The 27,379-nt window shown below is 41.8% G+C and overlaps 1 long non-coding RNA gene across 1 annotated transcript; it reads right to left on the reverse strand.

Moving 5' to 3' along the window:
* Positions 1–1,753: 1,753 nt before the first annotated feature.
* Positions 1,754–21,374, reverse strand: LOC124271695. Its single transcript, XR_006897107.1, has 3 exons — positions 21,338–21,374; positions 5,180–5,234; positions 1,754–1,974 (listed from the first exon to the last, which is right to left on the reverse strand). It is a non-coding gene; the product is annotated as an uncharacterized LOC124271695 (long non-coding RNA).
* Positions 21,375–27,379: the final 6,005 nt, after the last annotated feature.

Genomic DNA, 27,379 nt, shown 5'->3' on the forward strand with positions numbered 1-27,379 from the left:
TGTATTGTTACTATCCATGTTCCCCCGTAACTGTATTGTTGTTGCTCATGTTTAACAGTAACAGTATTGTTGTTATCCATGTTCCCCCGTAACTGTATTGTTGTTATCCATGTTCCCCCGTAACTGTTATATGTATTGTTGTTATCCATGTTGCCAAGTAACTGTATTGTTGTTATCCATGTTTCCCCAGTAACTGTATTGTTGTTATCCATGTTCCCCAGTAACTGTATTGTTGTTAGTCCATGTTGCCCAGTAACTGTATTGTTGTTATCCATGTTCCCCCGTAACTGTATTGTTGTTATCCATGTTCCCCAGTAACTGTATTGTTGTTATCCATGTTCCCCTGTATTGTTAACTGTATTGTTGTTATCCATGTTCCCCAGTAACTAATATTGTTGTTAGTCCATGTTCACCCAGTAACTGTATTGTTGTTATCCATGTTCCCCAGTAACTGTATTGTTGTTATCCATGTTGTCCAGTAACTGTATTGTTGTTATCCATGTTCCCCCTGTAACTGTATTGTTGTTATCCATGTTGTCCAGTAACTGTATTGTTGTTATCCATGTTCATACAAATCCATGGCTGTTTTTTGGATCCTCCATGTGTACATTGTTCTTCCCTGTAACTGTGTTCCTAACTGTGTTCCTTTCATACATGGAAGCTGGTTTTTTGGGCTGGTGTACATCTTCCCCTGTATCTGAGTTAGTGTCAATGGCTGCATTTCGTTCTGCTTCTGTGTTAGTATATACATGTTCTATATATCTGTATTGTGTTCGTTTAGTTAAGACATACCTTCTAGTTTTCCATACATCTTCTATGCCGTGTATTTGTCACACGGAAATGGCTATGAGCCAACTTGTTACATATATAAATGCATATACACCAAGGATGGTTTCACAATGAGGAAATTAAAAACCTCAATTTGTGTTGTGGCAATTTTAGCTTCCAAGCCGTCGTGGAATCCACGTTGAAAGATTCACGAGTTTCGAACTTCCTTGATGGCTGGTATTGTGTTGTCAGATCCAGCTACTCTCTACAGAAAACTCTGTGATAATCTGCAATGGTTCCTTCTTTTACCCTGGAGGGAATCGAACCTCATTCTGTGTTTGGCAACTACACCAAGAGTGAGTGGGGGCATGTTTGACTCCACTTTGACTATCATTTAGGTTATATGAGGAGTGTGTAAGCCTGTTGTGACTCACAGGTATAGTGGTTACAGACCAGGTATCATAATCAGGGCGATTCCAGGATTTGCTCTCCTCTTCGTCGAGTGAGTGAGTGAGTGAATGAGTGAGTCAGCGAGTGTGTGGCTGGATTCACATCACTTCATTCACACCACGGCTTCTCATCTCCACTCAGTTCAGAATAGCTCAGAGTGAGTGAGTTTAGTTTTACGCCGCACTCAGCAATATTCCAGCTATATGGTGGCGGTCTGTACAAAATCGAGTCTGAACCAGACAATCCAGTGATCAAAAACATGAGCATCGATCTGCGCAATTGGGAACCGATGACATGTGTCAACCAAGTGAGCGAGCCTGACCACCCGGTCCCGTTAGTCGCCTCTTTCGACAAGCATGGGTTACTGAAGGTTCATTCTAACCCGGACCTTCACGGATAGAATAGCTCAGATCAGAAACTTGTACTACTTTGTGCTGGCTAAACTATGAAAATGATACGGACGAACCGTAAATAAATTCTTACTGAGTAATATTTCAGTTATAACAGACACTGTTGTACTCATTATACGGTGCTTTATTAATCGACCTCAGCGTCTAGAGGCAGCGACCCCCAGTCTTGGAGAAGCGATGGGTCCATTTCTGGTACTTGCACTTCCAAGGATCACAGCAGTGGGTGGTCCAAGCGGAACACTTGTCGTTGTACCAACCACACCGGCCTCCGAAACCCAGAAGCTGTCCGTCACGCTTGACGTCACTGGCGTCACCGTCACTCGCTCGTCTCGCGGCCGAGCTCAGACTGAAACAAGGATAGGAAGTTATCTAGGGGATTTTACGGCGCTTGAAACAATATTAAAATCATCTGAAGTTGGGTCTCTACTACACTTTGGGTTGTTATTTGCTGAACGTTTCGCACAAAACATTTCTGGAATATTTTGATATCTTGAAGATCCTCAACGTTTCAATCGATTAATTTTATGTTTGCCAAATGAACAAATTAAATATTCAGACAAGTCACATCTGTCCCCGTGGAATCAAACCAAGTCAAATTTGTTAGGTGATGTAGTTTATATTTTGTTTCGCTTCGGACTGCGAAGTATATGATTTTGATATACATACGGCCAACAAAATTCCAATTCAGAATAGTCCTGTAGGTGTGCGTGTAAGTTATTGATGCGGTGTATGATATGATTTACATAGTGTTGTAGTGGTGTGTTTGGCTGCCACATCATTGGCGGATCCAGAGGGGGGTTCAGTGGGTTCGAATCCCATCCCCCTTTTGAAAATGACTTAAGACCCCATTGAAGTAAATGTTTTTGCATTGGCGGAGCCGAGGAGGGGTTCAGTGGGTTTGAACCCTGAACACCCCATCCCCCAACCCCCGCCCCTTTGACAATTCCTGGATCCGCCTCTGCATATGCTGCAGTGATTAACTGTTTGTTGACGTTGTCCTAAACTGATGACGTTCAGGCGGCAGACAGTGATATTGACACTGTTGCATATCTCACTTGGGTAATCTCGAGGCTTTATGATCAATTTGGTAATTGACAAAAACAGGTAAACAGCTCATCGATTGTATTCCTTAAAGAACAACCAGTTGCTTGATGTCATTTAAATTTATATTACACAAACAACGGTTGATTGGAGACATTTACCTATAGAAATGGTGTTGTTGGTCACCCGGTGCACTTATATTTTATCTAAATATAGAGCATCAATGAACTAATGAATAAACTCTCAGCAATATGTCCATATGACAGTCTGTGAAACTCCCAACAACCACAGTAAGCCCACAGGGCTGATAACTGAAAAATGTTGCTGGCCCCGTTAACAGGTAACCAGCCCTGTATAAAAAATAAGAAACTGAGATAGGTGTTAAAATAAATATAATTAATGAATAAATACATGTTCGAAGATGTGTGATTGTTACATGCTATTAGAAAAGAACAACATTGTTCATTGGCTGAAAGCAATCTCTAGACCAATCACATTTAGTGTTAGATAAATGGGTAGGCTGATCTGTGAAAGTTATTGGTTTGATTGATCATGAACTATACAGACGTCGTCTAGCTACCACAATTGTAAAGTATTTTCGAAATTATTCCCGTAGTCAATGACATGGTTAAATATATACCCTTGGAATATGTATTGGCCTACGGGGCTGGCCCGCGTTTCACAAAGCCTCCTAAATTTAGTTGCATGAAAAAGAATATCTGAATGATACGCAAAATATACATCATAGTACTGAAAGGGGTCAGAAGGTTAGGACGATCGTGTTTACTTTTTTTTCATCCGACCTTCACCTCAAAGATATTGCCTAATATGTAGTACTTCCACAATGTTACATTGACGTGTGACATCACAACCGATGACCGATTTCTTACAAAATGGCGGCTTCGCTGACAAGGGTACACAGGATTTTGCGAGGACTCTTCCCTTGCTTCAGGGATCGTTTGTACATATGAAATGTAAGTAATCAGAGTGACTCTGACTATCTGTGTATTGTTATATGTTTTCTTTGTAAGTAAGAGAAGAAGCCAGAAATGCTGATAATTACCGTTGTCGTTCTGTGTGATTTTGCGTCTGTTATGGCGTCACGCTGCACGGAAACGTTGACAATTTCTTATGAAGTATCAAATCATTGCATTGTATCTGTTTTAAATTTCCTCTTTCTTGCTATGATACTCTTTCCATACATATTCTAAAGGTATTGAGCCATTGCAAGCAATGAATAGCCGGCTGCTACGCAGTATAAATCGGATTTTTTCTTTGTTTACATTTCAAACTACAGTAGCATTTGTTATTGGTAACAAAGACCAACTGTGATTTCATTTCAAAATTTATGGGGAATTCAGCGATGCATTTGTTGCAGCTGACTATGAAATATACGTGATGTAATAGGCGTCTCAATACCGGCCTTTGCGAGACGTGATTTTCTAAACACTATCCAATATGGCGGAAAGCGCACTTCGGCGTTCGTGTAAGTATATTTTCGAAAACATCCAAACCGATTCTAGGTTCATCGGCAGCGTTTCAGATTATCATTAGTGATATCATGAAAAACTGATTTCAGTTATCATTAATATGTTATTTTTGAAATTCAGTACTCCCAGTAATTATCCGATTTTCACATTTGAAAACATACTGTCTACACTGTACAGCAAATAATGCTGTGAATCGTGATTTCGTATTGTGTATAAAATGGCGACATTTACGATGAAGCCTATTTTGAAAGGTTATTTAAGCACTTTAGCTTTGTCTTTTAGTGGATGGTATCAAGAAACAGTGAATTTCCCGCAGAATACAAAACTGTGAAGTATATTTGTGTGCGTGATATATTTACAATTTTATTGGACTTCAAAGTGAGGGTTGAAGAGGAAGGACATATGTCCCTGTGGCACCCAGGGTTTTTAATCAAGTCCAGATACACGGCCAGAGCACTAGCGGTGTCGCGGAGTATTCTTGACACACTAGCTCGGGATACTCCATGGAGATCCCCGATTTCACTGAGAGGAAAACCTCATTTGCCAAATACCTCTGTGTACACAACACTGCTTGCAGGAGGTCGGAATAGCGTAGGTTTGTTCATTTGGGGCTCTAATGAAAACAACACGAGTGCCGAGCACGTTCGACCTGTCTCAAAATTTCTCAGGTCTTCTTTGTTTGCGCGTTTTAATCACTTGCAGTGCCATAATCGCTGACGCCATCTTTGTAGTGTTTACGACCTCGTAAAGCATTTACGACAGGTCAATCGGGGTCCTAAATTTTGGGCTGTTTACGACACAGTGTAAATATACGAGGTCTTTGTGAAACAGGGTAAAAAAGTAAGAGGTGTTCTACGACCTGCTTTACGAGGTCGTAGCGGTAAGAGGGCTCTGTGCTATTAAATAAAGTTCACGTTGTAAGCCCGCCATGTAACCAGCAAGCAACGGGCCGCCGGACAGACGCTATTTCATACACTGTATATAACGGTTGAAAAGGAAAATAATATATGAATATCTTACCTGTCGATCATATCTTGAACCTGTCCATGAATCTCCTCTGACTTGTCTTCTGCTCCTAATGAAAAAAAACCCAGACGGTTGTTACAAATAGGACAAACATAGAAACTACATAATGGTAGATCGGGTAGTCAGGTGTTTCAAGCGGTCTCTCGTCCTTGTTCGATTCCAATGCTGGGTTCCTGAAATGTTATACATGTAGTATCAAACTACACTCATTCACTGACGTGCACACATCCAGCCACATAATGCGGCATCTCTTGACGTCACGCTGACTCATGGGGTCACTACTTCCGTATGTAAGGTTCTCTGGCTCGAACAGGTTGGCGCTTAGTAATGAAATCTCTATTTAACCTTATTAGTGTTGCACGGATCTAATTCAACCTTGACGCCATACTACTCTCGAGCCCGTACCCCGTAATAATATTCGGTTCTTATCCACCAGCTGACCTGTAAAAATGAGTTTTGACTAAAACAAGTGCCTGGTGGTTAAAGAGTCCGTTCGTCACGCCGAAGACCAGGTTCGATTCCCCTCAACATGGGTACAATGTGAAGCCCATTTCTGGTGTCTCCCGCCGTGATATTGCTGGAATATTGCTACAAGCGATGAAAACTAAACTCACTCCTCTTTGGCTTAAATGACAGACAGAGACAGACAGAGTTTATTTTGCAGTAAAAAGGCCATAGGCCCAAAATACATTCAAAGGAAATTTCAGTGTAGCCAGGGGCACAATGTGCTTTCATGTGTGTTTATAATAATCCTTTTAACATAAAACAGATACAAGGTAGTTTTGTATTCTTGAAAGATTTGCTAAAGAATATACAGTATAAGGCTTTTTAACACATTTGTAATAAACCTCTCTGTTAGGTGTGAATAGGATTCACAAATGAACAGTACATGGAATTCATCTTCAATATAGGTAAGACCTTTAGATTTGCATGATATACAAAATCTTTGATTATAATCAGTGTTGTTATAACGCCCGGTTTCTACAGCTATTTTAAAATTACTACACCTAAATTTTGCTGAAACAGCTCTTAAATGTGTAGAAAGGTTAAGCGATAAAATAACATTCAACATTTAACGCTGATTTAAAATACTGATAATAGTTGCATTTGGAAGAATATTACTCAGGGAAGAGTACCAGGACTGTTTTAAATTATCTGATAATCTTTGTTTAAATAAGCTTATAAACATCTTTACATCACCAACATCTTGGCTCAACCAAAACATATCCAAAACCAAAATTAAACAGAAGATTTTTTTAACTTTGATGCCCATGTAGTTCTACCACCATTATCTAAAGACTTGAGCATAAGGTAGCTTTGAAAAGGTAATCTGTCATGAGGAAGTTGTAACAATCTACACCAATATTTGATTACACGGGTCATATAATTAAGCTGCAGGGGGCAATCTGCCACATTCACCTAGGGCCATGGAATTACAAGATGACCTATTTATTTTCAGATACTTTCTACAAAAATCAAGCTGTACCGATTCAATACTTTTACAATAGGAAGTTCCCCATATTTCTGATCCATAGCATAATATTGGTGTGATCAGTGCATCAAATTTTTGAATAGATCTGTACAGTTAATGTTTCCAAATTTCCTTTGAAAGTGATTAACTGATAAAATTGCCTTTCTAGCTTGAGAAGCTAAACATAATTGTGCCCTGTACCAAACAAGTTTTGGTGTAAATATGATGCCAAGATATTTATAAAAATATACTGTTTCTATTTGTTCCCCATTAAAATACCACTTTTCATAAGATCTAAGAGGCCCACAATTTCTGAAAACAACCACTTTTGTTTTCTTAAGGTTTACTTTCATTCCTGTTTCCTCGCACAGGTGTAGTAATTTCCTCGCAAAATAATTCAAGGGCATTTATCTTTTCTGCAGTTGTTGTGGAGGAAGCTTTAAGCATGTCTAGGCTGGGCTTCGTCTACACAAAGGGAGGTGGGGTAGCCTAGTGGTTAAAAGCGTTCGCCCGTCACGCCGAAGATCATGGTTCCGATTCCCCACATGGGTACAATGTGTGAAGCCCCATTTCTGGTGTCCCCGCCATGATATTGCTGGGAATATTGCTACAAGCAGCGTAAAAACTAAACTCTTTCTCACCTGGCTTAAATGGGTAAGTTGGGTTTAACGCCATTTACCTTTGTCAGCTTATCGGCGGGGAACGCCCCAATTGATGCAGACCTCAGAGCTTTATGAAACACAAGAACAAGGTTATGGCCCTGAAAAACATAGAAACCAGGATCTACTGTTATGGGTTTTCTGACGTGCCCACATTCCAGCGTATCCGGGCAGCTGACCCCAAACATCCATTGTTAATCATATTGAATTTTTTTTGAATAAGTGCAATAAACTGTGCTAAAAGCATGCGACAAAACACGCGTGAAAGCTTGGGGCGCGAGTCTGGTGGAGCCGCCTCGGTGTAGATCTTGGCGGTAGTAGCAAATATTCATGTTCTTAAAATTTAGGAATGAAATTTCTTTTTCTATCTACCACGATCCACTACAAATGATGATGGTGTGTACAGATATGAATAATTATTATTGCTTATGGCCGACAAGAAAGCGTGTTAATAGGGCATAGAGTCTACCCCAGCAAAAGTATCACCCTTTGGAATACAAATATCTGTCTTGTTATAAATGTTGGCCATGGGTCAGCCCGATGCTTAAATCGTTCGACCGACGCACCGGAACGCTGAGTTCGATTCCTTTCAAAGGGAACAGAACAATGCGTGAAACTCCTTCTTGCTGTCCTTGTCGAGATATTGCTGAGATATTGCTAAATGCGGCGTAAAATCAGGTCTAACTCCGAAATGTTATAGCAATGTTTTTATTTTTGTGTTCTCATTCCCTTGCCTTTCGAGACCGGGTATCCATTTGTTGCCAGGTTATCACTGTCAAGTTTAGAAGTAAAGAGACTTCAAAATATAATATGACATGAGTTTAAAGAGACCGGGGTGTAAACAGATCTACAAAGCAGTGAAATATCCGTTGTCAAGTTTAAGACGGCGTTAAACCCAACTCACTTATGTGGTACATTGGTTGAACACGTGCCATCGTAACCCGGCGAGGGTCATCGTTGATCATGATATCGACCACTGGTTTTCTGGTCCACACTCGCCTATATCGATTAATTATATATCTCTGGAACATGACAGAGTGTGGCATTAAATAGCCAACAATGAAACAATTCAGCCAGAACAAAACGGAAAATATATCACTGACATTTAGTTTTGAAATCGGAGACCGCCTCCGTGGTGTAGTGGTTAGAGCGATCCGCCCGGAGAGCGGAAGGTCGCGGAGTTCGATCCCCGACCGCGTCATACCAAAGACGTTAAAATATGGTACTTGTTGGTCCTGCCTGGCGCTCGGCATTAATGGGTACAACAAGGACTGGTCGGCTCGGGTCAGTATAATGTGATACGAGGTGGGGTATTCATGCTTCACTGCGGCATGGTATCTCCAGTGGGCTAGCACTATAAAACCAGCTTAAGTCTGGGCTGAGTACAAGCAGCCGCACATACACATACACACGCATGCACGTCGTCATATGAGCGAAATATTCTCAAGCACGACGTTAAACCCAATTTCACCTCCACCTCACCTCACCTCACCTCACCTTGAAATCGGAAAATTGCGTAATTCATGTTTATGCAGGCTATGAATGTTTATACATTACTTTAGCAGTGCTGCTATCACGACCAAGTAATATGAGGTTAAAACGACGAATACTAATCAATAACAATCGATCTATTTCCATGCCAACAATGTCATTTTGATGGGGATGACGGTATATACAGGCCTGTAATTCCCGGTACCAGCAAGGACGATCAGCTGTCTACCAAATACAAACCACCTGTTGCCAGGAATTGATAACCTTTCGCGACATTTACTGCATGTGACCCAGCTGTGACAAGCTATTACGTGTCGCGGGGTCGGACGACAAGACATTGTGACGGCTGACATCTGCTAAGCTAAATTACTGGGAGAAAGGAAAGGATGAGTGAGTTTAGTTTTACGCCGCATTTAGCAATATTCCAGCAATAAAACGGCGGGGGACACCAGAGATGGGCTACGCACAGTATCCATATGGGGGGAGCCGAACCAGGACCTTCGGCGTGACAAGCGAACGCTTTTAACCGCTGGGCTACTCTACCGCCCATAAAGGAAAGAATACACTCATGTGTGATAGTAGGAAAACTGAAACAAGACATGGTGATTTGATGGTGATGCCAGGTGAGTGAGTATGGTTTTACGCCGTTTTGGCAATATTTCAACAACAATATCACGGCGGGGGGACACCGAAATAAGCTTCCACACATTGTACCCATGTGGGGAATCGAACCGGGTCTTCGGACGCCTGAAACACTAGGCTGTTACATCGATTAAATTCATAGTCTTTTCCGAGGTTATATCACCTCATAGTCGAAGTTTTAAATACATTATTATGTTTAGGTCAAATAGAGTTTTCAAAGAGTAGACTTTCTCTTACATACACTGTATAGTAGTTAATTTGTCTTTGGTGCTTCAGATTGATGTATTGTACTATAAACACGCTGTGTCACACTTTAGCACGAGCATTCAGTTCTACCACACCATGAACAGGTCCCAACAACCTATGCTGGTTTGTAAAGTGGCGACTTAACAGATTGATGGTCATTCTCAGGACATAACCCTTTGGTGTGCTGGGACAGTTGTATCAAAACTGTCGGCACTAAACAAACAACTTGAAGTGCAAGTAACTTGACGAAATGCATTTCCAAAGTTTCATAAATGGATTCAGTCAATTCCCCACAGAAAAAATCGTAACATTTGCAGATAATATTTATAACCAAATGTAAAATATTGATATTAATCCAGATCCGGCATTTTCATTAACTATAGAACCTAGAGATACGGGTTAGAATTGGTCTTCAGCTTAACCCATACTTGTCCTAAGAGGCGACCTAACGGGGATCGGATTGCAACCAACATTAACTATAGAACCCTAGAAGATCCGGGTTAGGAGGTGGTCTTCAGCAACCCATACTGGTCCTAAAGGCGAATAACGGGATCGGATGGTCAGGCTTGCTGTCTTGGTTCACACATGTCATCAGATCCCAATTGCGTAGATCGATGCTCATGATGTTGATCACTGGATTGTCTTGTCCAACCTCAATTGTTACAGACTCCAATTAACTGGAATAGCTGGTTTAATAAAAAACCAACCACCTAACCAACATTAACTATAGCGCCCTGAAAACATCGATGAGGAGATGAACCATCTCAAGGCCACGGTAACCTCCTTGAACAGTTACCCCAGCAGCCCTGTAAACAAAGCTATCAATACCGCCATCAAAAACAGCACTTTTAGGAACAAACTAGGCCCATCGCTAATAAGAGAAAGCGAGTCACAATACCTATTAAAATTTTCATGTAAACTTTATTGGTATATTTTCAAATTTCGAAAGTATTTTGACAATGTACAGTTTCTTTTTCGTGGCGAGTATAATAAGAAATTCGAACAACACTATCCCGTTTCAGCTTTAGTTCTCATGGGATTCTCATACAAAACGATAGACATTTACGAATTTTGAGGGAAATTATTGCACTTGCCTAGAGATGGAAGATATATAAAATGGTGTAACTAGTTTTGCTTCTTCATCCATTGTATGCAAATATCACAAAGAATGCATAGGAAATATTTATATTTGAATCCTGGAATTGACAAATTTTATATCCTATGTCATCTCTAAAATCAAACAGACATAAAGAGTATCTTGCTATGTACATATATCATGCCATGTGCATCAGAAACAATACTTCTATTCAAATATATTTCTCAAATTTGATAAATACGTTAAACTATGCAGCATTTGTTCTATGGTTTTCCGTTACATAAGTTCCTCTAACCATATGTGCTGTACATGTCCCTGGTTGAAAATGCACTTCTATAAACATTGTTTTCTGCACTTAATGTTAAAAAATCCTGAACAAAGTGTGAACTAAATTAAAATTCATTTATACTAAATCTTCAACCTGAAAGCTTTAAAGATATTCAATTCCATGACAGTTCCCCGGATTTATGCAATATAGAAGTCACTCACCGAAATGCATTGGCCGAGGCACGCCAGAACAGCTAAACACACGAACAAGTTCACAACTAAGGTCATTCTTGACTGTAAGATCGCAACACAACAGAAACTGACCTCTCGGTGAATATTCCCGTACTGGCCGAAATCTCTGGCAACACGACAATTTATAGAGACAGAATTATTAGATACAGGACGCGATCTTTCCTCTTTGAGAGCAGGATATTTCACCGCGTCATCAAATGTCGTTCTTGTCACATTCGGCGAGGTTCACGAGCTAAAGCCCGCTTATCGAGGGTTTGTTATAGTTTCTAATTGTGAAACGATTTTATATATATATGCTATTCGGGTTTATCAGTACCTTTGATATGACATGTAATTAAGGGCGTTCCGCGACGATGACAGTATTAAATGTATGACTTGACCTCCATCTATGTTGACACAAACTGTAGGTGGGATTAACGTCAAAATTCAGGCGAACAAATCCGTTTAATGATAATCGCAGCAGAACGGGGCCAAATGCTAAAGTATTTTGAATGTTACAGTCAGTTGTTGCTACTGGCGAATCAGGTTATTGCCTGCTCCAGTGTATAGGACGTTCCTTCCAGATACTGCATAGGGTGGCGTGTTAACCTCATACAAACTATCGACTAATTTATGTCAATTGTGGACGAAATACAATACAAATTGTCCTTATACCACCTTTTAATTAACTTATGTCAACTGTGGACGGTATACAATACAAATTGTCCTTATACCACACTTATGTCAACTGTGGACGGTATACAATACAAATTGTCCTTATACCACACTTATGTCAACTGTGGACGGAATACAATACAAACCGCTTATTGTCCTGATATAGCCACGAAATACAACAAAAATAGCCCTTATACCCTGTGACTAACTTATGTCAACTGTGGACGCCCTTATAATACAATACAAATTGTCCTTATACCACTAACTTATGTCAACTGATGGACGAAATACAACAGCTGTGGACGAAATAGGGCCCTATTACACCTTTTAACTAATCAATTTCAACATAATATAAATAAATACAAAATGCAATAGAAATGGCCCGTACACCTGATGTTTGTGACGAAATACTTGAATATACCGTACATATGTGGCATTAAACTTGCAACAGACGTATAGAAACCTATTTCTTTATACTACCACAGCGACCATCCAAAGCAGAGCTTTATGATGTAAACCAATGAAACCAATGGATTGTTTGTAGTAGGATCTTGGTGTAGATAGAAAAGAAATTTCATTCTAAATTTTAAACATGAATATTTGCTACTACCGCCAAGATCTACACCCAAGGCGGCTCCACTCAGACTCGCGCCCCCAAGCTTTCACGTTGTTTTGTCGGCGTTTTTAGCACAGTTTATTGCACTTATTCAAAGAAAATTCATGATTAACGATGGACGTTTGGGTCAGTTGCTCCGAGACGCTGGAATGTAAGGCACGTCAGAAAGCTATAACAGTAGATCCTGGTTTCTATGTTTTCAGGGCCATGACCTTGTTCTTGTGTTTCATAAAGCTCTGAGGCTTCTGCATCAATTGGGGCGTTCCCCCGCCGATAAGCTGACAAAGGTAAATGGCGTTAAACCCAACTTACTCATTTAAGCCAGAGTTAGAGTTTAGTTTTACGCTGCTTGCAGCAATATTCCAGCAATATCACGGCGGGGCCACCAGAAATGGGCACACATTGTACCCATGTGGGGAATCGAACCATGATCTTCGGCGTGACGGGCGAACGCTTTAACCACTAGGCTACCCCACCGCCCCTGTGTGGACGAAGCCCAGCCTAGATTATGCTTACAAAGTTTCCTCCACAACAAAGGCTGAATGTAAAACAAGCATCACATTGTCTGAACTACGTTTACACAGCCAACCGAGTCCCAAGTGTAAGTGGTATTAGTCTCGCGTATCTATCTATCCGCATATGGACCTCTGTGACCATTATTCAAAACCTCGTAAAATCCCTCTACAGCGGTATAAATGTTTAACAATGACGAATCAGAAATATCCAGTGGTTAAAGTACTGCACGTGGCGCATGCGAAAATCAATTGATTATTTATAAGATACACTATGGGATGACAAAGGCTTCACATGAAGCCATTATGTGCATTAGGCTTCTCACACACCTTTGCTGGAAGGGTTACATGTCCAGCCGCGTTCATTTCATCGATAACATCCGTCACCAGCCCTTTGGACTCCAGACACAAGGATCATGGCTTGTGTTAGTCCATCCTTCTAACGTTCGTACCAAGTGAGGAGTAAAATACATCGCGGTAAGTACTGACAATAATCTGTGTATAGGAATTAACGCACGGTTGACCATGTGGCATTAATCAATAACGTTAAGTGATTGTGGCAGTTGTGTGAAATCATAAACCCCTCGACAGTGTGGACATCATGACCATTTGACGTATCGCTGTTTCAAAAGGCCTCCATCCCCTTTTTTTAAAGTTTAAGACGTGAATTGTGCTTTGGGATGGTGCTGTTGTGCGAGGTCAAACTGGTTTTAAGAACTCATTGACACATTTTAAGCAGTATCAGTTCTTATTCCCCATTTCCCGGTTCTTTGTGTCTGGACATTATGGGACATAGATCATGTGATATCTAAGTAGGGTGTCTTTAGTTGCGTAGGATAATTATAATTAGGTGTATTTTAAATATGCAACAAAACCCTTTCCACGATTGAATAAAATCTATGCTAAAACAATGTCTTTACGAATCCGTCTATATCATTAGCATGTGTACATGAACAAATCGGGAGTATATCAGGTGTTTACGGTCAGGTGAGCTTGTTCTTCCTCGCCGGTGGCTCCTGACACAAACCCATGTTAAATATAGGCTGGTCTGCGCTCAGGGTTGCGCCGTGTAGTCGATCAAGTCGAACTATAGGCGGATAATAACTACAAGATCCCTGGAACACTGTAAGCTATCAAATATACATAATCCTTGCTCTTTATGCCCTGGCTGAGTGCCATGTACTTATACGCTTAACGGTGGAAACACACAAGGGAGATAACTCCAAACATGGATTCTGCAAAGAAGGACATATCTCTTAAGGCTGGCTACAAAACTGTCATTGATTCAGAAAACAGCATGACTTCAAAATATCTCTTCTAAATACGATAGGTGTACACATCACATTACATGATGTTTGGGCATCTAGTATACCATGTACAATGTTACACATGATACTCCCACGCACGCAAATATGACATTATGTATTTTCATTTGGTATTGAATTGTATTCGTGAATTTACACCCTGAATTGCCAGAATTCGCTGACTAATACTGGAATCGAATACCCGATCCACTCCACTCTCACAAACCATAAAACACAGGGTGATATAGGGACTCTGTGCGACCATGTCCGTGTTCTTGTGAGGGAGGGGCGGTGGGGTAGTCTAGATGTTAAAGCGTTGGCTCGTGACGCCGAAGACCAGGTTCAGAATCCCACATGGGTACAATGAGTGAAGCCCATTTCTGAGTGTCCCCCGCCGTGATATTGCTGGAATATTGCTAAAAGCGGCGTAAAACCAAACTCAGTCAGTCAGTCTTGTGAGGAGATCAAGCAACGCTGACTCACCAAATGTTCGCAGCAGCTTTGACACGGAACCAAAGCCATGATTGTACTCTACCCAACCGTAAATACTTTGGTAAAGGCATGCAATAATCTGGGGAATGAACCTGCTTTTACTCTGGAACTTAAAAGCCGATTTTACTCTGCTGAAACGTAAATACAGTAGCAAATGCATTCATTGATCAAGGAAATGCATGTATGTTCCCGGATATGAGCGTTGGGTGTTTCATGGGCGAAGTTACACCTTTGAAACATCTCTCGAGTATTGTCGTATCGCCAACACCTTTGTCATAGTGACCAGATATGCAAAGTAGATTGCCCAGTAAATACTTCATCAAGAAGAATATTTTCCAGGTGCGTTCCTTTAGTTTGTGAGAGGTTCTTTCTAAATAAGTTGGTTTTGGCAACATTTACGCAGGCAGGGAAACACAAACATTTGCATGTCTCTCTGAGTTATGTATCGCTGGCTTTAGCAATATCTCTGCAATATCACGGCGGGGACACCAGAAACGGGCGTTACATATGGTACCCATGAGGGAGAATCGAACCGGGTCTTCGAGGGGTGACAAGCGAACGTTTTAACCACAAGGCAAACCACGCAACCCTTTCTAATTTTGGGCGTTGTTTGTTAACAGAGTTCATATGTTGTTTGGTGTGGTAGCCTGTTTTTGGTATACTAGACCTGTGATTTGCCAATCAGAGTGTGTCTGTTATTTGTGTTTTTAGCCTGCGTTAGAGTTTGCATATGGTATCAAACGTTGGGATACTCTGCGTATGGAACTGAACACTTGTCTTAACTAGAATGCTGTTCCCCAACACATATTGTAAATATCGTTGACTTATTTTAGTTGGTTGGTTGGTTATTTAAAAGCGACACTCAGCAATATTCCAGCTATATGGCAGAGGTCTGTAAATAATCGAGTCTGACCAGAGAATCCAGTGTCAGCGTGATTTATTTTTAAGGTAATCGATTTTAACTAAACAAACAAACACAAAACCTGGAAAGAACCCACGTTTGACCCAGTGGCCTAGTTGTTACTTAACTGTTTCGACTTGTAGTAGGGTCCTGACACTGTAATGATGGCGCATGACTCTGGACGGAGCCACGTCCAGATGAATAATCTCGTATCTCTTCTCGTTTCTTTGAAATGAATTGCGTCAATAATTTGCTCTCTTAATACCTATTCGGGTCTTTCATAATGAGTATACTACCTTTGTGTTTGGCACAATATGTGCCAAAAATCATCGTCATGAATCCCGGGGAGACATTTCCAATCAACTGAACAGCACAGCTTGTTCCTATACAGCCATTGATCAAGTAACTTAGATTGCGATTACGTGAAGGACAGCCAGTCAAGGTAACTAGGTGAGCATTTCAAAAGTACATGCATGCTTACTGGGTACAGAAGACATTATCGGTGTAACAGGCCCATGACGTATGTACAAAATTTACTTACTTTGTTTCTAGCTTGCGAAATATAGTTTTGTGAACGATTCGTGAAGTTTATATTGGGAGTAGTATGCGAACATCATACTTAGTTCTTGTTGAATGTTTAATAATGATTTGTAAAGATATCTATTATCTAATTGTATGGAATGCAAGATGTCGTTGGTGGAACCACTATTTATTAATATCTTCGAGGGATATGTACCACACAATTATCAAAAGCAGTTGGAGTGAATTAAGCGGTGAGTTTGGGTTTTTACACCGCCTTTAGCAATATTCCATCCAATTCACGGTGTAAGGACACCACAAATGGGCTTCACACATTCTACCCATGTGGGGAATCGAACCCGGGTCTTTAGCGGCGTGACGAGCGAACGCTTTACAACCACTAAGGCTACCCTACCGCCCCTATGTGAAAAACCGGTGTTTTAAACATACAAGTATTAACTTTGACGTACAGTGTGAGAGTATGCTCTGGCGGGGTCAACGCAGCATATCCATGATTTCCATGCGTTTTGAGTTACTAGTGAACTGGTTCAGATGTTTCTGCTGGATAACTAAAAGTGTGACCATAATCCCAGAAGGAATATACCTATGCTGATTCAACATAAAGTAAGTAATGTTTGAGCCCGAGACATTAAAGGGCACTCCAATGTGGGTTGCAAAACGAATCACTTCTTAAACATTTTACTTGATTTATAAGCAGCAGAATTTCTGCAGTTGTACACCACTGACATAATATAAAATTAAGACACCGTTTTATTAGCTTCATCGTAATCAGTAAATGCATTACCGGTCACCTGTCACGAGGAGGCCAGCTGGGTTTCCCAAAACCTTAATAAAGTCTATGTTCTGCTCATTTTCTTATCCATCGTTCACTTGATTTGTCCGGTTTGATTACAAGCCTCTGTCACTGGAGCAGGACTGAAAGCTGTCGTGGGGCGTCAGGCAATACTCTTAACATTACTTTTATATGCAAATTATGTGATTAGCATGTGCTGGACATACACCTGTTATTTTTAACTGAAAAAACACACCTAGGTATCTTACTGGGTTGTCGCTACACCAAAATAGGCTTTATTTTTGGCGGATAAACAAGACTAAGGTATTTCTGCATTGGCGTTTCAGTTTACACAATCGAGGAGACAGTGAGCATCGTTTGTACCCAGGTTTCATCTGGTACGTGAGTTTCACACGTCATTAATGTCCATTAAAATATAAACAGGATTTTTCTCCGTTTGTGTTCAACAATTAGGGATGTGATTCTCTCTGCAACGCGATCCATGTAGACACGTAATGTTTTACACCATTTGACCGGTAGAACAAGAACATTGATCAGCGTTCATTTTTACGAGCATCAATATCTGGTTGACGCTTTATTTAATGTAATGAAATGCTGGCTTGTAGTTTCAGTTTGAGGTTGGGAGAAAACGGACTTAAGCTTTTTCCGCACACGGGGGCAGTTCTAGACCCAACCCTAAATCTCTGAAAATATATATAAAAGAGAAATGGCTCTATTTAAATTGAAAAGGTCAGTAATATGGGCGATCCGGCAAAGTGAAATCTAGACATGCTTCATTTACCAACATTTGTATTATATAGGGAGTGCTGGAAAGGAAGTAATATTTTTCGGGGTGAGTGAGTGAGTGAGTTTGGTTTTACACCGCACTCAGGCGATATTCCAGCTATATGGCGTTCTGTAAAATAAATCGAGTCTAGACCCAGACAAATCAGTGATCTATAGCAGCGGGCATCGATCTGCGCAATTGGAACCATTGACTTGTGTCAACCAAGTCCAACCCGAGCCTGATACAAAGCCACTCTGTTTTAACACTTGAACATATAGATGTTGTGATTACAGGAAGGACGTCTCACTGCAAGATTTATATCCCACAGTGAGTCGATGGATGAATGTCGCCAAAGTGTAATAGGCCTCAGTGGGCATACAAGCTATAGAAGTTAAGCATATACGCCTAGCCTTGGGCTCCTCCCGGATCAAAATGACGCAGAGCCTGATCCAGCTAAAACAAACAAAATATAGTAATGCTCAATGGGGGTGTATTTAGAAACAGGTGGCTATCGTGTGTTTTACATAAAAGCTGAAGTGCTTCGTAGCAGCTTTCAATGAAGTAGCGTTTTGATAATGTTTTTCCATAAATCCAAATTTATATAGTATATACTTTCATTTTAATACGTCAATGTTGGTTAAACTTTTCTCTCTCGACATCAGAAAGCATGCCAGTGTTTAGAAACATCCCTTAGTGACACACTGCCTCCAAAGGTCATCACGAGACATTTTTCTGCGTCAGGTTTCGAACTATGGAAGCGCATGCATTGGGGCTGCTAGAGGTAGAAGTTGGAAATACTTCACCTTGGCAGGTTGAGTCATCTTCCACACGTTAGTCAGGCCATTGAAAGCAGCCACTCATGTAGGTTTAGGAATTATCAACTCCCCACAAGCAGTACTGAAGTCTTTACTCACGAAATTGATGTCAAACGTTGGGCTACAAAATCTCAGGACTCTGATAGGGTTTCAGATAACCAGAGCGTACAAGGTTCCAGATTCAACCTTCAGGAACTCCATGTTCACGTGACCTCTTCGGAATTGAAGTAACTGAAAGTAATATTTTGCTGAAGCGTGTTTTGGTACTTAGATTACATCATATTCTAAATGGTTTTGCGAATCGTTGTCTTTGTTTCAGAAGATGGTTTGCTTCCGCAGCTACGGCGATGTGGTTACTGAAGAAGAGACGAGGAAGAAGAGTGCCGGGTCTGATTGCTGGTTTAGTGGCAGTTGTTGTCATCAGCATATTTTTATAGGCAGTAGAGTAGAACAGTATTTTTCATTCGGTTAGAAAGTCCTACGTAACCAAAACATGTACCTGGACCATTTCACTGTGGTGTTGTCCCTAGGGTGGGTTCAAATCCGGTGCGTTCCTCCAAGCGATCCAGCATTTACTGCCACGAGTCGTAAAGTCTATGTTAAAGAAGTGTGGGAGTTGCGATCCACACTGTCTCTGATCACTTTGCACTGAGGTTGGGAGGAAGTGCTGATCCTATTTCTAGGTCAAGCATTTATAATAGTGACTGTGTGTTTCACCATGATGAGGGACGGTGGGGCAGCCTAGTGGTTAAGCATTCGCTCGTCACGCCGAAGACCGGGTTGGAGATTCTCCCACAGGTGCAAATATCGCCAGCCCAGCTTCTGTCCCCACCCTGATGTGCTGGAATGTACCAAAAAGCGCAGGCGGATGCGCTCCATTGATGAACGTCGGAAGCCAGCATCACATCTTAACGCCCCAACACACCACGCTGACGGTCAGTGACATAACTGGGATAGCAGAGGGTGATAAATTCCATTGCCTCACTCACTTCATCTTCACCATGATTCATGCTGCGAGCCTATGTAGCAGTAAGCTGATATAAGGCTGATTTTTAACTGCATGCGGTTTCGTGGGGCATGGGAAAAACAACTATGTTCAACTGAATATGTACCTTTGGGATGCATGCGGCGTAAAATAAACTCACTCATGTGAATTAGAACAATTACATCACCGGTGTCGTTGAGACTATTTGCCCATTCATTTGCCAATTCATGCCGTTCCATGTCTTTCTGTCACAAAACAATTTAGACCCGACTGTCCTTGATGCACGTTGTATCAAGACATGTATTCTGTATTCCGGTTTTAAATATACGGGTATTAGCAAAATGCATGTACCAAATTGTGATCCGAATACTTGGGAGTTAGTTCTTCCAGAGGTTGGGAATGACTGTTTCCGAGGGTGTTAAAGAACATCTACAGAACGGTGGGTGGTGGAAGGTTTAGTTGTACGCACTCAGCAATATTCCAGCTATATGGAGGCGGTCTGTAAATGGCATCGAGTGCTGGATCAGACAATCCAGTGATCAACAGCATGAGCATCGATCTGCGCAATTGGAACCGATGACATGTGTCAACCAAGTCAGGGAGCCTGACGATCCGTTGGCCGCCTCTTACGTGTAAGCATCGTCGCCTTTCTGGGAACAGAAGCTACTGTGTATGTAGATGTGAAACGTTGTTAATTTAATCTTCTTAGTGCATTAACTTCCTTACTTACGTGACACAGGCGTAATTGATTAAAGTTACAGAACGTTATTTGATATTTTAATCCAATACACCTTAAGTTCCAGTAGTTTGAACGTCACTATGTAATCAATACCTTGCCAATTGGATTGTATTGAAATACAAGCGGTTTTTGGCTTGTATTTCCCATGATTCGTGATTGGCCGATAAAATAAATATGCTTTTCTTTAAAGAAGTAAGGCATTGTCGTACATTACTGAATATTTCCAAAGGTGTATAATATATTGGTTCATTGATTGTTGTGTGATAGAGAAATGAACGGTACCAGGCTTAATATTACAATTGGCATTGAAGTATGTCAACATCAACCAAAGTCCGACGCGACGCGACAAAGTCAAATGATATGGCCAAAATGTAGCGTTGTCGCGCTTTAGGGGACTTTGGCGCAGCGTTTTGCAGAAGGCGACAACGCGATAATGCGACAGCGCGACAATGTCCCTTCCAGGGTTTCATACGTAACAGCTGTCGCTTTTATGTTACCGGAAACACTAAGTTCCTGGCGTTCTGAATCAGAGGGCGATGGGATAGCCTTGTGGAAGCGTTGGCGCCCACGGGGGTACAACGTTGAACGCAATATACAAACTCCAACGCTGGCTTAAAACTCCAGAACAGCCGGCGGTTGTGAGTCACAGTAGAATATGCCAGAATAGGCTACCACAAACTATGTATGAATCCTTTGACCGCACTAAACGGCTCCCAGATTATATAATTGCTTGATAGAGAAGGTGCGGTTGGGAAATACGGTATGGATAAAGCGTTCGCTCGTTACGCCGCAGGCTCGAGGACCGATTCCTCTATTGGATACAATGTTTGAAGTTGAGCTACACGGGTGTTCCCCGCGTCCTATTGCGACATATTGTTTAAAAGTAGTGTAAAAAAATACTCCCACTCCACTCAGAAACAAACTCGGCCTGTATTCTGTAATTGCCGTTAAACTGTAAGAAAGGATCCGAATCATATACCAGTTTTAACAGTTATGTCATCAAGATAATTTACCAACTCTGATATTTGGAAAATACAGGTGAACACTTGATCGTCAGAATCAGGTAAACGGCGATTCAGACACAATTGTTAGCCTGGAACGACTTTCCATGTCGCACTGTGATATACAAATACTTCAAAGGTTGAAATCAATGCGTATATAATATCAATTTACACTGGCCCAAAAAGAAACATAGCTGAATTCTGATCTTAAAGAGTAGATTGTCGAAGATGGTAGCGTGGAATGATAGCCAATGTTAATATTAAGTGTAGGTATATAGCCGTACAATTTATCAACAAACGCAAACACAACCTTTGGTGATTATTCGCCCAAAACCTGGCATATGAAAATATCGTATAATCTGCATAGCAGAAGAATGCAGAAGCATGATGCGTGTAAATACGGATCTAATCTTGATTACTGATGGAATTTATAAAAGCAAGCAGTCCTGTTGCGATTCATTCTCCGAAATTCTGTATATGCGACCCTCACGATGCCACGACTAAACGAAGAAAGCAGAACTTTGGAAGCTGGAGAAAGCCAGTAATCAGTTACCAGACATCTAAACGTGCGGGCGGTACGCGGAACACGTCTCTGGCGCTACTGCAGCACCAACTCGACCAGAGATCGTCTGGGTAGGAGACCAAGGGTGACGCTCAGCGCAGGGCCGCTTCCATCCGGGTGTTTCATCTGCGAAATCAGCGGACCGTCACTGCAGCGTACACCGCCGACAATGTTCATGGGCTGCGTGGAGTCTCTGCACAAACCATCGGTGCGCACTGGTGGGCATGGAATCCGACCGATGCGACCACATACAGGACCTGTTCTACGTACCGCCATCGTCGTGCACGTCTTTAAATGGAACAGGAACGTTCGGCCATGGGACCCTCTTGAACTGGAGGTTCTGGTTCGACGACGAGTCGCGGTTTTCTGCTGTATCGACATGATGGCAGGATGGTTACGAACTGTCGAAATGAAGATATGCTCGACCAATTCTTTCGTGAGGTCGACAGACACGGCGGCGAAAGGTGTAATGGGCAGGCATATCTGAATGACAAATGACTGGTGGCATGTCAAAGGGAATTTGAATGCTGTGCGCTATCGTGATGAAATCCTGGTACGTCATATTATTCCCGTAATTGACGCTAGAGGGCACCCCATGACAACGCGGTGCACGACGCGCATTACAACAGATTTCCTTGCCATCAACAACGTGCAGTTCTTCCTTGGCCTTCAAAATCTCGGATCTTAGCTTGAATTGAACATTTGTGGGACCAGTGGATCATCGTGTACGACGCCGACAGCCGCAACCACGAACCCCGTCAACGAAGCATCTAGTGCGTTGCAGGATGAATGGAAAAGAATCCACAACGGCGGATCCGACGTCTTACACAGTCTATGTGTGCGGGCAGTGCAGAGCGGTGGTTGAGGCTCGTGAGGTGATCACACCAGATAGTGACTTGTGACCGTGCCATGGAAACAGAGACTCTCAATACCACTGTGAATGACTGTTTTGGTTACTGGCGCTGTGAATTTTTATTGCTCTATTATCATTACTTTTGTGTAATTTTAAGTTATTAAAGCATCACTGAGTAACATGGATTTTCGCCTATGCGTTTCTTTTTGGGCCAGTGTATTATGAAACTGTATGGAATACTGGTGAATAAACCGCACAGATCGTTTATTTTTCATATTTCACCAGATGTTGTTGCATGAAAATGGATCGATCAAACTCTGACGGTTTTGCAATATACACACTGTTCAATATATGGGGTGTTGTTCAAAGTCGCTGTAGGCGCATGGCATCAATAACATCAATAACACGTATATAGCAAATTACGTGACAGCCTGGCATGTGACGTTTCTTACACACCACCAGCGTAATGGCCGGACAAACGGCGTAAAAACATTAATTGTTTGTTAAATGTCATGATATTTCTATGAACAATGTTTTACCACAGATACTGATTTGTTTTGCAGGTTACGGCTTGGATGTGTGCAAATGGAATAGAACTACTTCAGGCTGGCCGGTAGTACGGCAGTATCGAGCTTCACATTAAGGCTGATCTTACGCTGATACAGGCGAATACAGGGGTTGGGTTTGCTCTGGCGATGGTCACCCCTCTATTGTTTAGCATTTGATGATATTGTTGTGAACATCTATCTTTTGATGTTTTAGTCCTCACACGGCTGACATTTGTCTCTCACAACTATCCTGGCAAGGTGTGTTCGTTCCGGATTAACAGGGTGTCACGAAAGATGGTACATGGCTTTCTGCAATACTAAGGTTGATGAACAGTGGAAACCTCGTTGGCATAGACAGCCGTGTCTAGTTAAAATCTAGGTCCAGATTAACTCATTTCCATGTTTGCAACTGGCGTACAGGCGTTCGTAATGGTAATGGGGCGGAGTGGGGTAGCCTAGTGGTTAGGAAGGTTTCGCTCGTCACGCCGAAGACCGGGTTCGATTCCCCACATGGGCACATTGTGTGAAGCCATTTCTGGTGTCCCGCTGTGATATTGCTGGGTGCGATAAAGCTGGCGTATAAATGGCTCACTCACTCCTCTTAATGGTAATTCCTCGATATAGGGTCTACAAGTTTCATCGCACTTGCAGGAACTGGATTACATTGCCATGATAATGCCTTTAGATGAAACACAGAATGGCATGGTCGCCCGGTGATCTCGAGGAGACTATCAGGGCGGTACAGTCTGATCAAAGGTCACCCTTTATACACGGAAGGGGCGTAACTCTAAACGAAATGTTAGGCTCTGTCGGCATGCATACGCGTACAGACCTACAGCTTTTGTTGTTCAGGTCATTTCTAATTTCAGATTCATGATGTTGGTGTCAATGCAAAGCTCTGTCCTTAGGGCCGTCCGCAGACTCTGGATGCCTATAATTCGACGTTCCGAGGAGAAGGGATATTTAATGAAAGAACAGTATCACGCCATTCTCGACAAGGCGCTCCGGTGTTTGGGAGGTGTATAAAGTAAGTGTTTTGAGCCTTGAAATGATTCATTTCATGATTAGAGTGGTTGGGTAGGCCAGCGGTGAAAGTGTTCGCTTGTTAAACCGAAAACCCGGGTTCAAGGTCCACAGACAGTTACAAGGAGTTGTGCTCCCTACGGTTGCTGAAATGATGATAATATTTTTAATTATTATATTGCACACAAGAGAGCGATATCTGGTGAGGTCTGGTTTTGAACCCGATTCGAATGAAATAGCATCCGATGAAATTATGAGTCATGAGATGTAGAGAACAAGTTTGTGTAAAGAAGTTTTCTGATGGTCACACTGATGGAGACACTGACGTCACTTTCGGAATGAAGCTGAGACAGAAACCTGACAACTTTTGAGTATTTCAAAACAGCCATCCTATCTTGACTGATTTATTTAAAGAAAGATTATAATTTTTGGCTAACGGGTGAGTTTAAATGAGAGAACTATTTTAAGATTACAATGAATAAATCGCACACTGGACATGCTTGAATTAAACCGAAACTGGTAGAAAGTTATACAAATTGTATCTAGCGTGATACTTTAGTTACCACTCCCAAAAAATTCCGTGTGTTTTTTTTTTTCTTTAAGGAAATTGATGAGACGATATGAAACGACTCCAACATGCCAAGAGGCATGTGACACCATTCCTGGAAGCGACAAGGCGTTCGTTCACCATCCCTACTCTCTGGTGCATGAGAACAAACTAACGTACCTGCTGCTCTGTTGCTAAGGCGGGATCAGCTTCTGGCGACGAACTTGGAATGCAGTGACCAAGGCAAAGGTGAGCCATGCGCTCACCGCGCTACAGGTATGCATGCAGAAGACTTCAATGCAGGCCCCTATGTGTTAAGGCACCTGCATAAAGTTCATAGACAGCGACGCTGCTCTTGGAAATCTGGTTAATTCCTCGTTGGAAATTCATGTACACCCGCGACCCATACGGCTTGTTTTCTCTGCGTATGTTGATAAAAGTACTGGCTCCCAACACCTACCTATGGGGATTTGGCAGAAAACTTATATCGTAGGTTCAGAAATGGCTCTTCTGGAGAAAAGCCGCTCTCCAAGGCCGCGACCGTCACGTTTGGTGAATTTTGTCAAGTCCACCATGATTTCAATTCAATCCACATCACTTGATGCTCACTTCATCCTCAACAATGCGAGCGGCAAAGACGTGCAGTCCTCAGTATGATGTCATCGGCAAGATGGAAACCTTTAAGACTGACTCCATGTATCCTATGTACAAAGCGGGCATCTTAGGTAAAACGAGTTTGGTGACAAAAAGACTTTGGGAATAAAATGCACCGCCTGACTCCTTCGCGGACTATGTGTCACGCGGACATTTTACATAGGGTTTGGGAAGTGTTTGCCATTCCATACGGCCATTCGTCGTTTGTTATATTAGATGCAGATAGCCGGATCTATTTCCGCTATAGAACAAATATCCTCATTAACACCGGCAGAAAGCGACACGTGTTAACCGAAGTTCAGTTGATAAATGTTATGCTTGGTGCATTTGGGCGAACGTCCTCAAGGCTCAGCGTCAAACAGCAAAGGAGGCCTTTCTCTACCAAACCTACTGGCAAGTCCTGCTGTAATCGACCTGGAACAAATACGTGCGGGGCCATACTCTGCGCGATCCTTCGTTTGTTCGATTATGACTGATAGACCCAGTTGAACTTTTTGACGAAACTCAACCTTTTTATAAAATTTGGATTATTTTTGATGTAAATGGTGTATATAGAAATTGATAAACTCACATATACAATAAGGCTTTTGTTTAAAGGTCCATGTGTACCGGTCCGGAAGTCACTCACGTTCAATAAGGAAAATTGCTTTAGTCCCGCCGAACCTCTTTTAGAAATGTAAATTTAGTTTGAAGATTATTGCCCGCCTGATTCTTAACCAAATCCGAGGTCAACGCAAGGAAATGAAGTTAGGCTTTGATAGCACACATTTACACATTTCTTCTGTACTTTGGTCCTTTTCATATATATCCATGAACCGCTTTCTTGTCTGTGTACGTGACACAGTTCTTGATCCCCCGAATGCTTTATCCCTGAACGTTTCGAAACCCGCAATGCTTGATCCCGAATGACTAGATCCCCAAACGCCTGATCCCTGAATATTCTGATCCTCGAATACTTGATCCCTGAATATTCTGATCCCTGAATACTTGATCCCTGCATACTTGATCCCTGGAATGCTTGATCCCGAAATGCTTCGACCATCCTTGAATACTCTATCCCTGAATACTTGATCCTTGAAAATACTCTATCCCTGGAATACTTGATCCCTGGAATGCTTGATCCCTGAATACTTGATCCCCGAATGCTTGATCCCTCGACCGCTGAATACCTCCCGATCCCTGAATACTTGATCCCTGAATACTTGATCTCTGAAATGCGCGATCCCTGATCCCTCGAATACTTGATCCCTGAATGCTTGATCCTTGAATACTCTATCCCTGAATGCTTGATCCCTAGATGCTTGAGTCCCTGAATGGCAGTCCTTGAATCTCTATCCCTGAATACCTTATCCCTGGATACTTGATCCTGAATACTTGATCCCTGAATACTTGATCCCTGAATACTTGATCCCTGAATACTTGATCTCTAGATGCTTGATCCCTGATCCTGAATACTTGATCCTGAATGCTTGATCCCTGAATGCTGATCCCTGGATGCTTGATCCCTGAATACTTGATCCCTGCATGCTTGATCCCTGAATGCTTGATCCTTGAATCTTGATCCCAAATGTGATCCTAGATGCTTGATCCCAGATGCCAGTCCTGGAATACTTGATCCTGAATGCTTGATCCCTGAATACTTGATCCCTGAATACTTGATCCCTGAATGCTTGATCCTTGAATGTGATCCCTGAATGCTTGATCCCTAGATGCTTGATCCCTGAATGCTTGATCCCCAGATACTTGATCCTGAATACTTGATTAC

Source organism: Haliotis rubra, unplaced genomic scaffold (assembly GCF_003918875.1).
Source record: "Haliotis rubra isolate DU_JTF1 unplaced genomic scaffold, ASM391887v1 Scf1623, whole genome shotgun sequence".
In the NCBI taxonomy this organism is placed as follows: Eukaryota; Metazoa; Mollusca; class Gastropoda; order Lepetellida; family Haliotidae; genus Haliotis; species Haliotis rubra.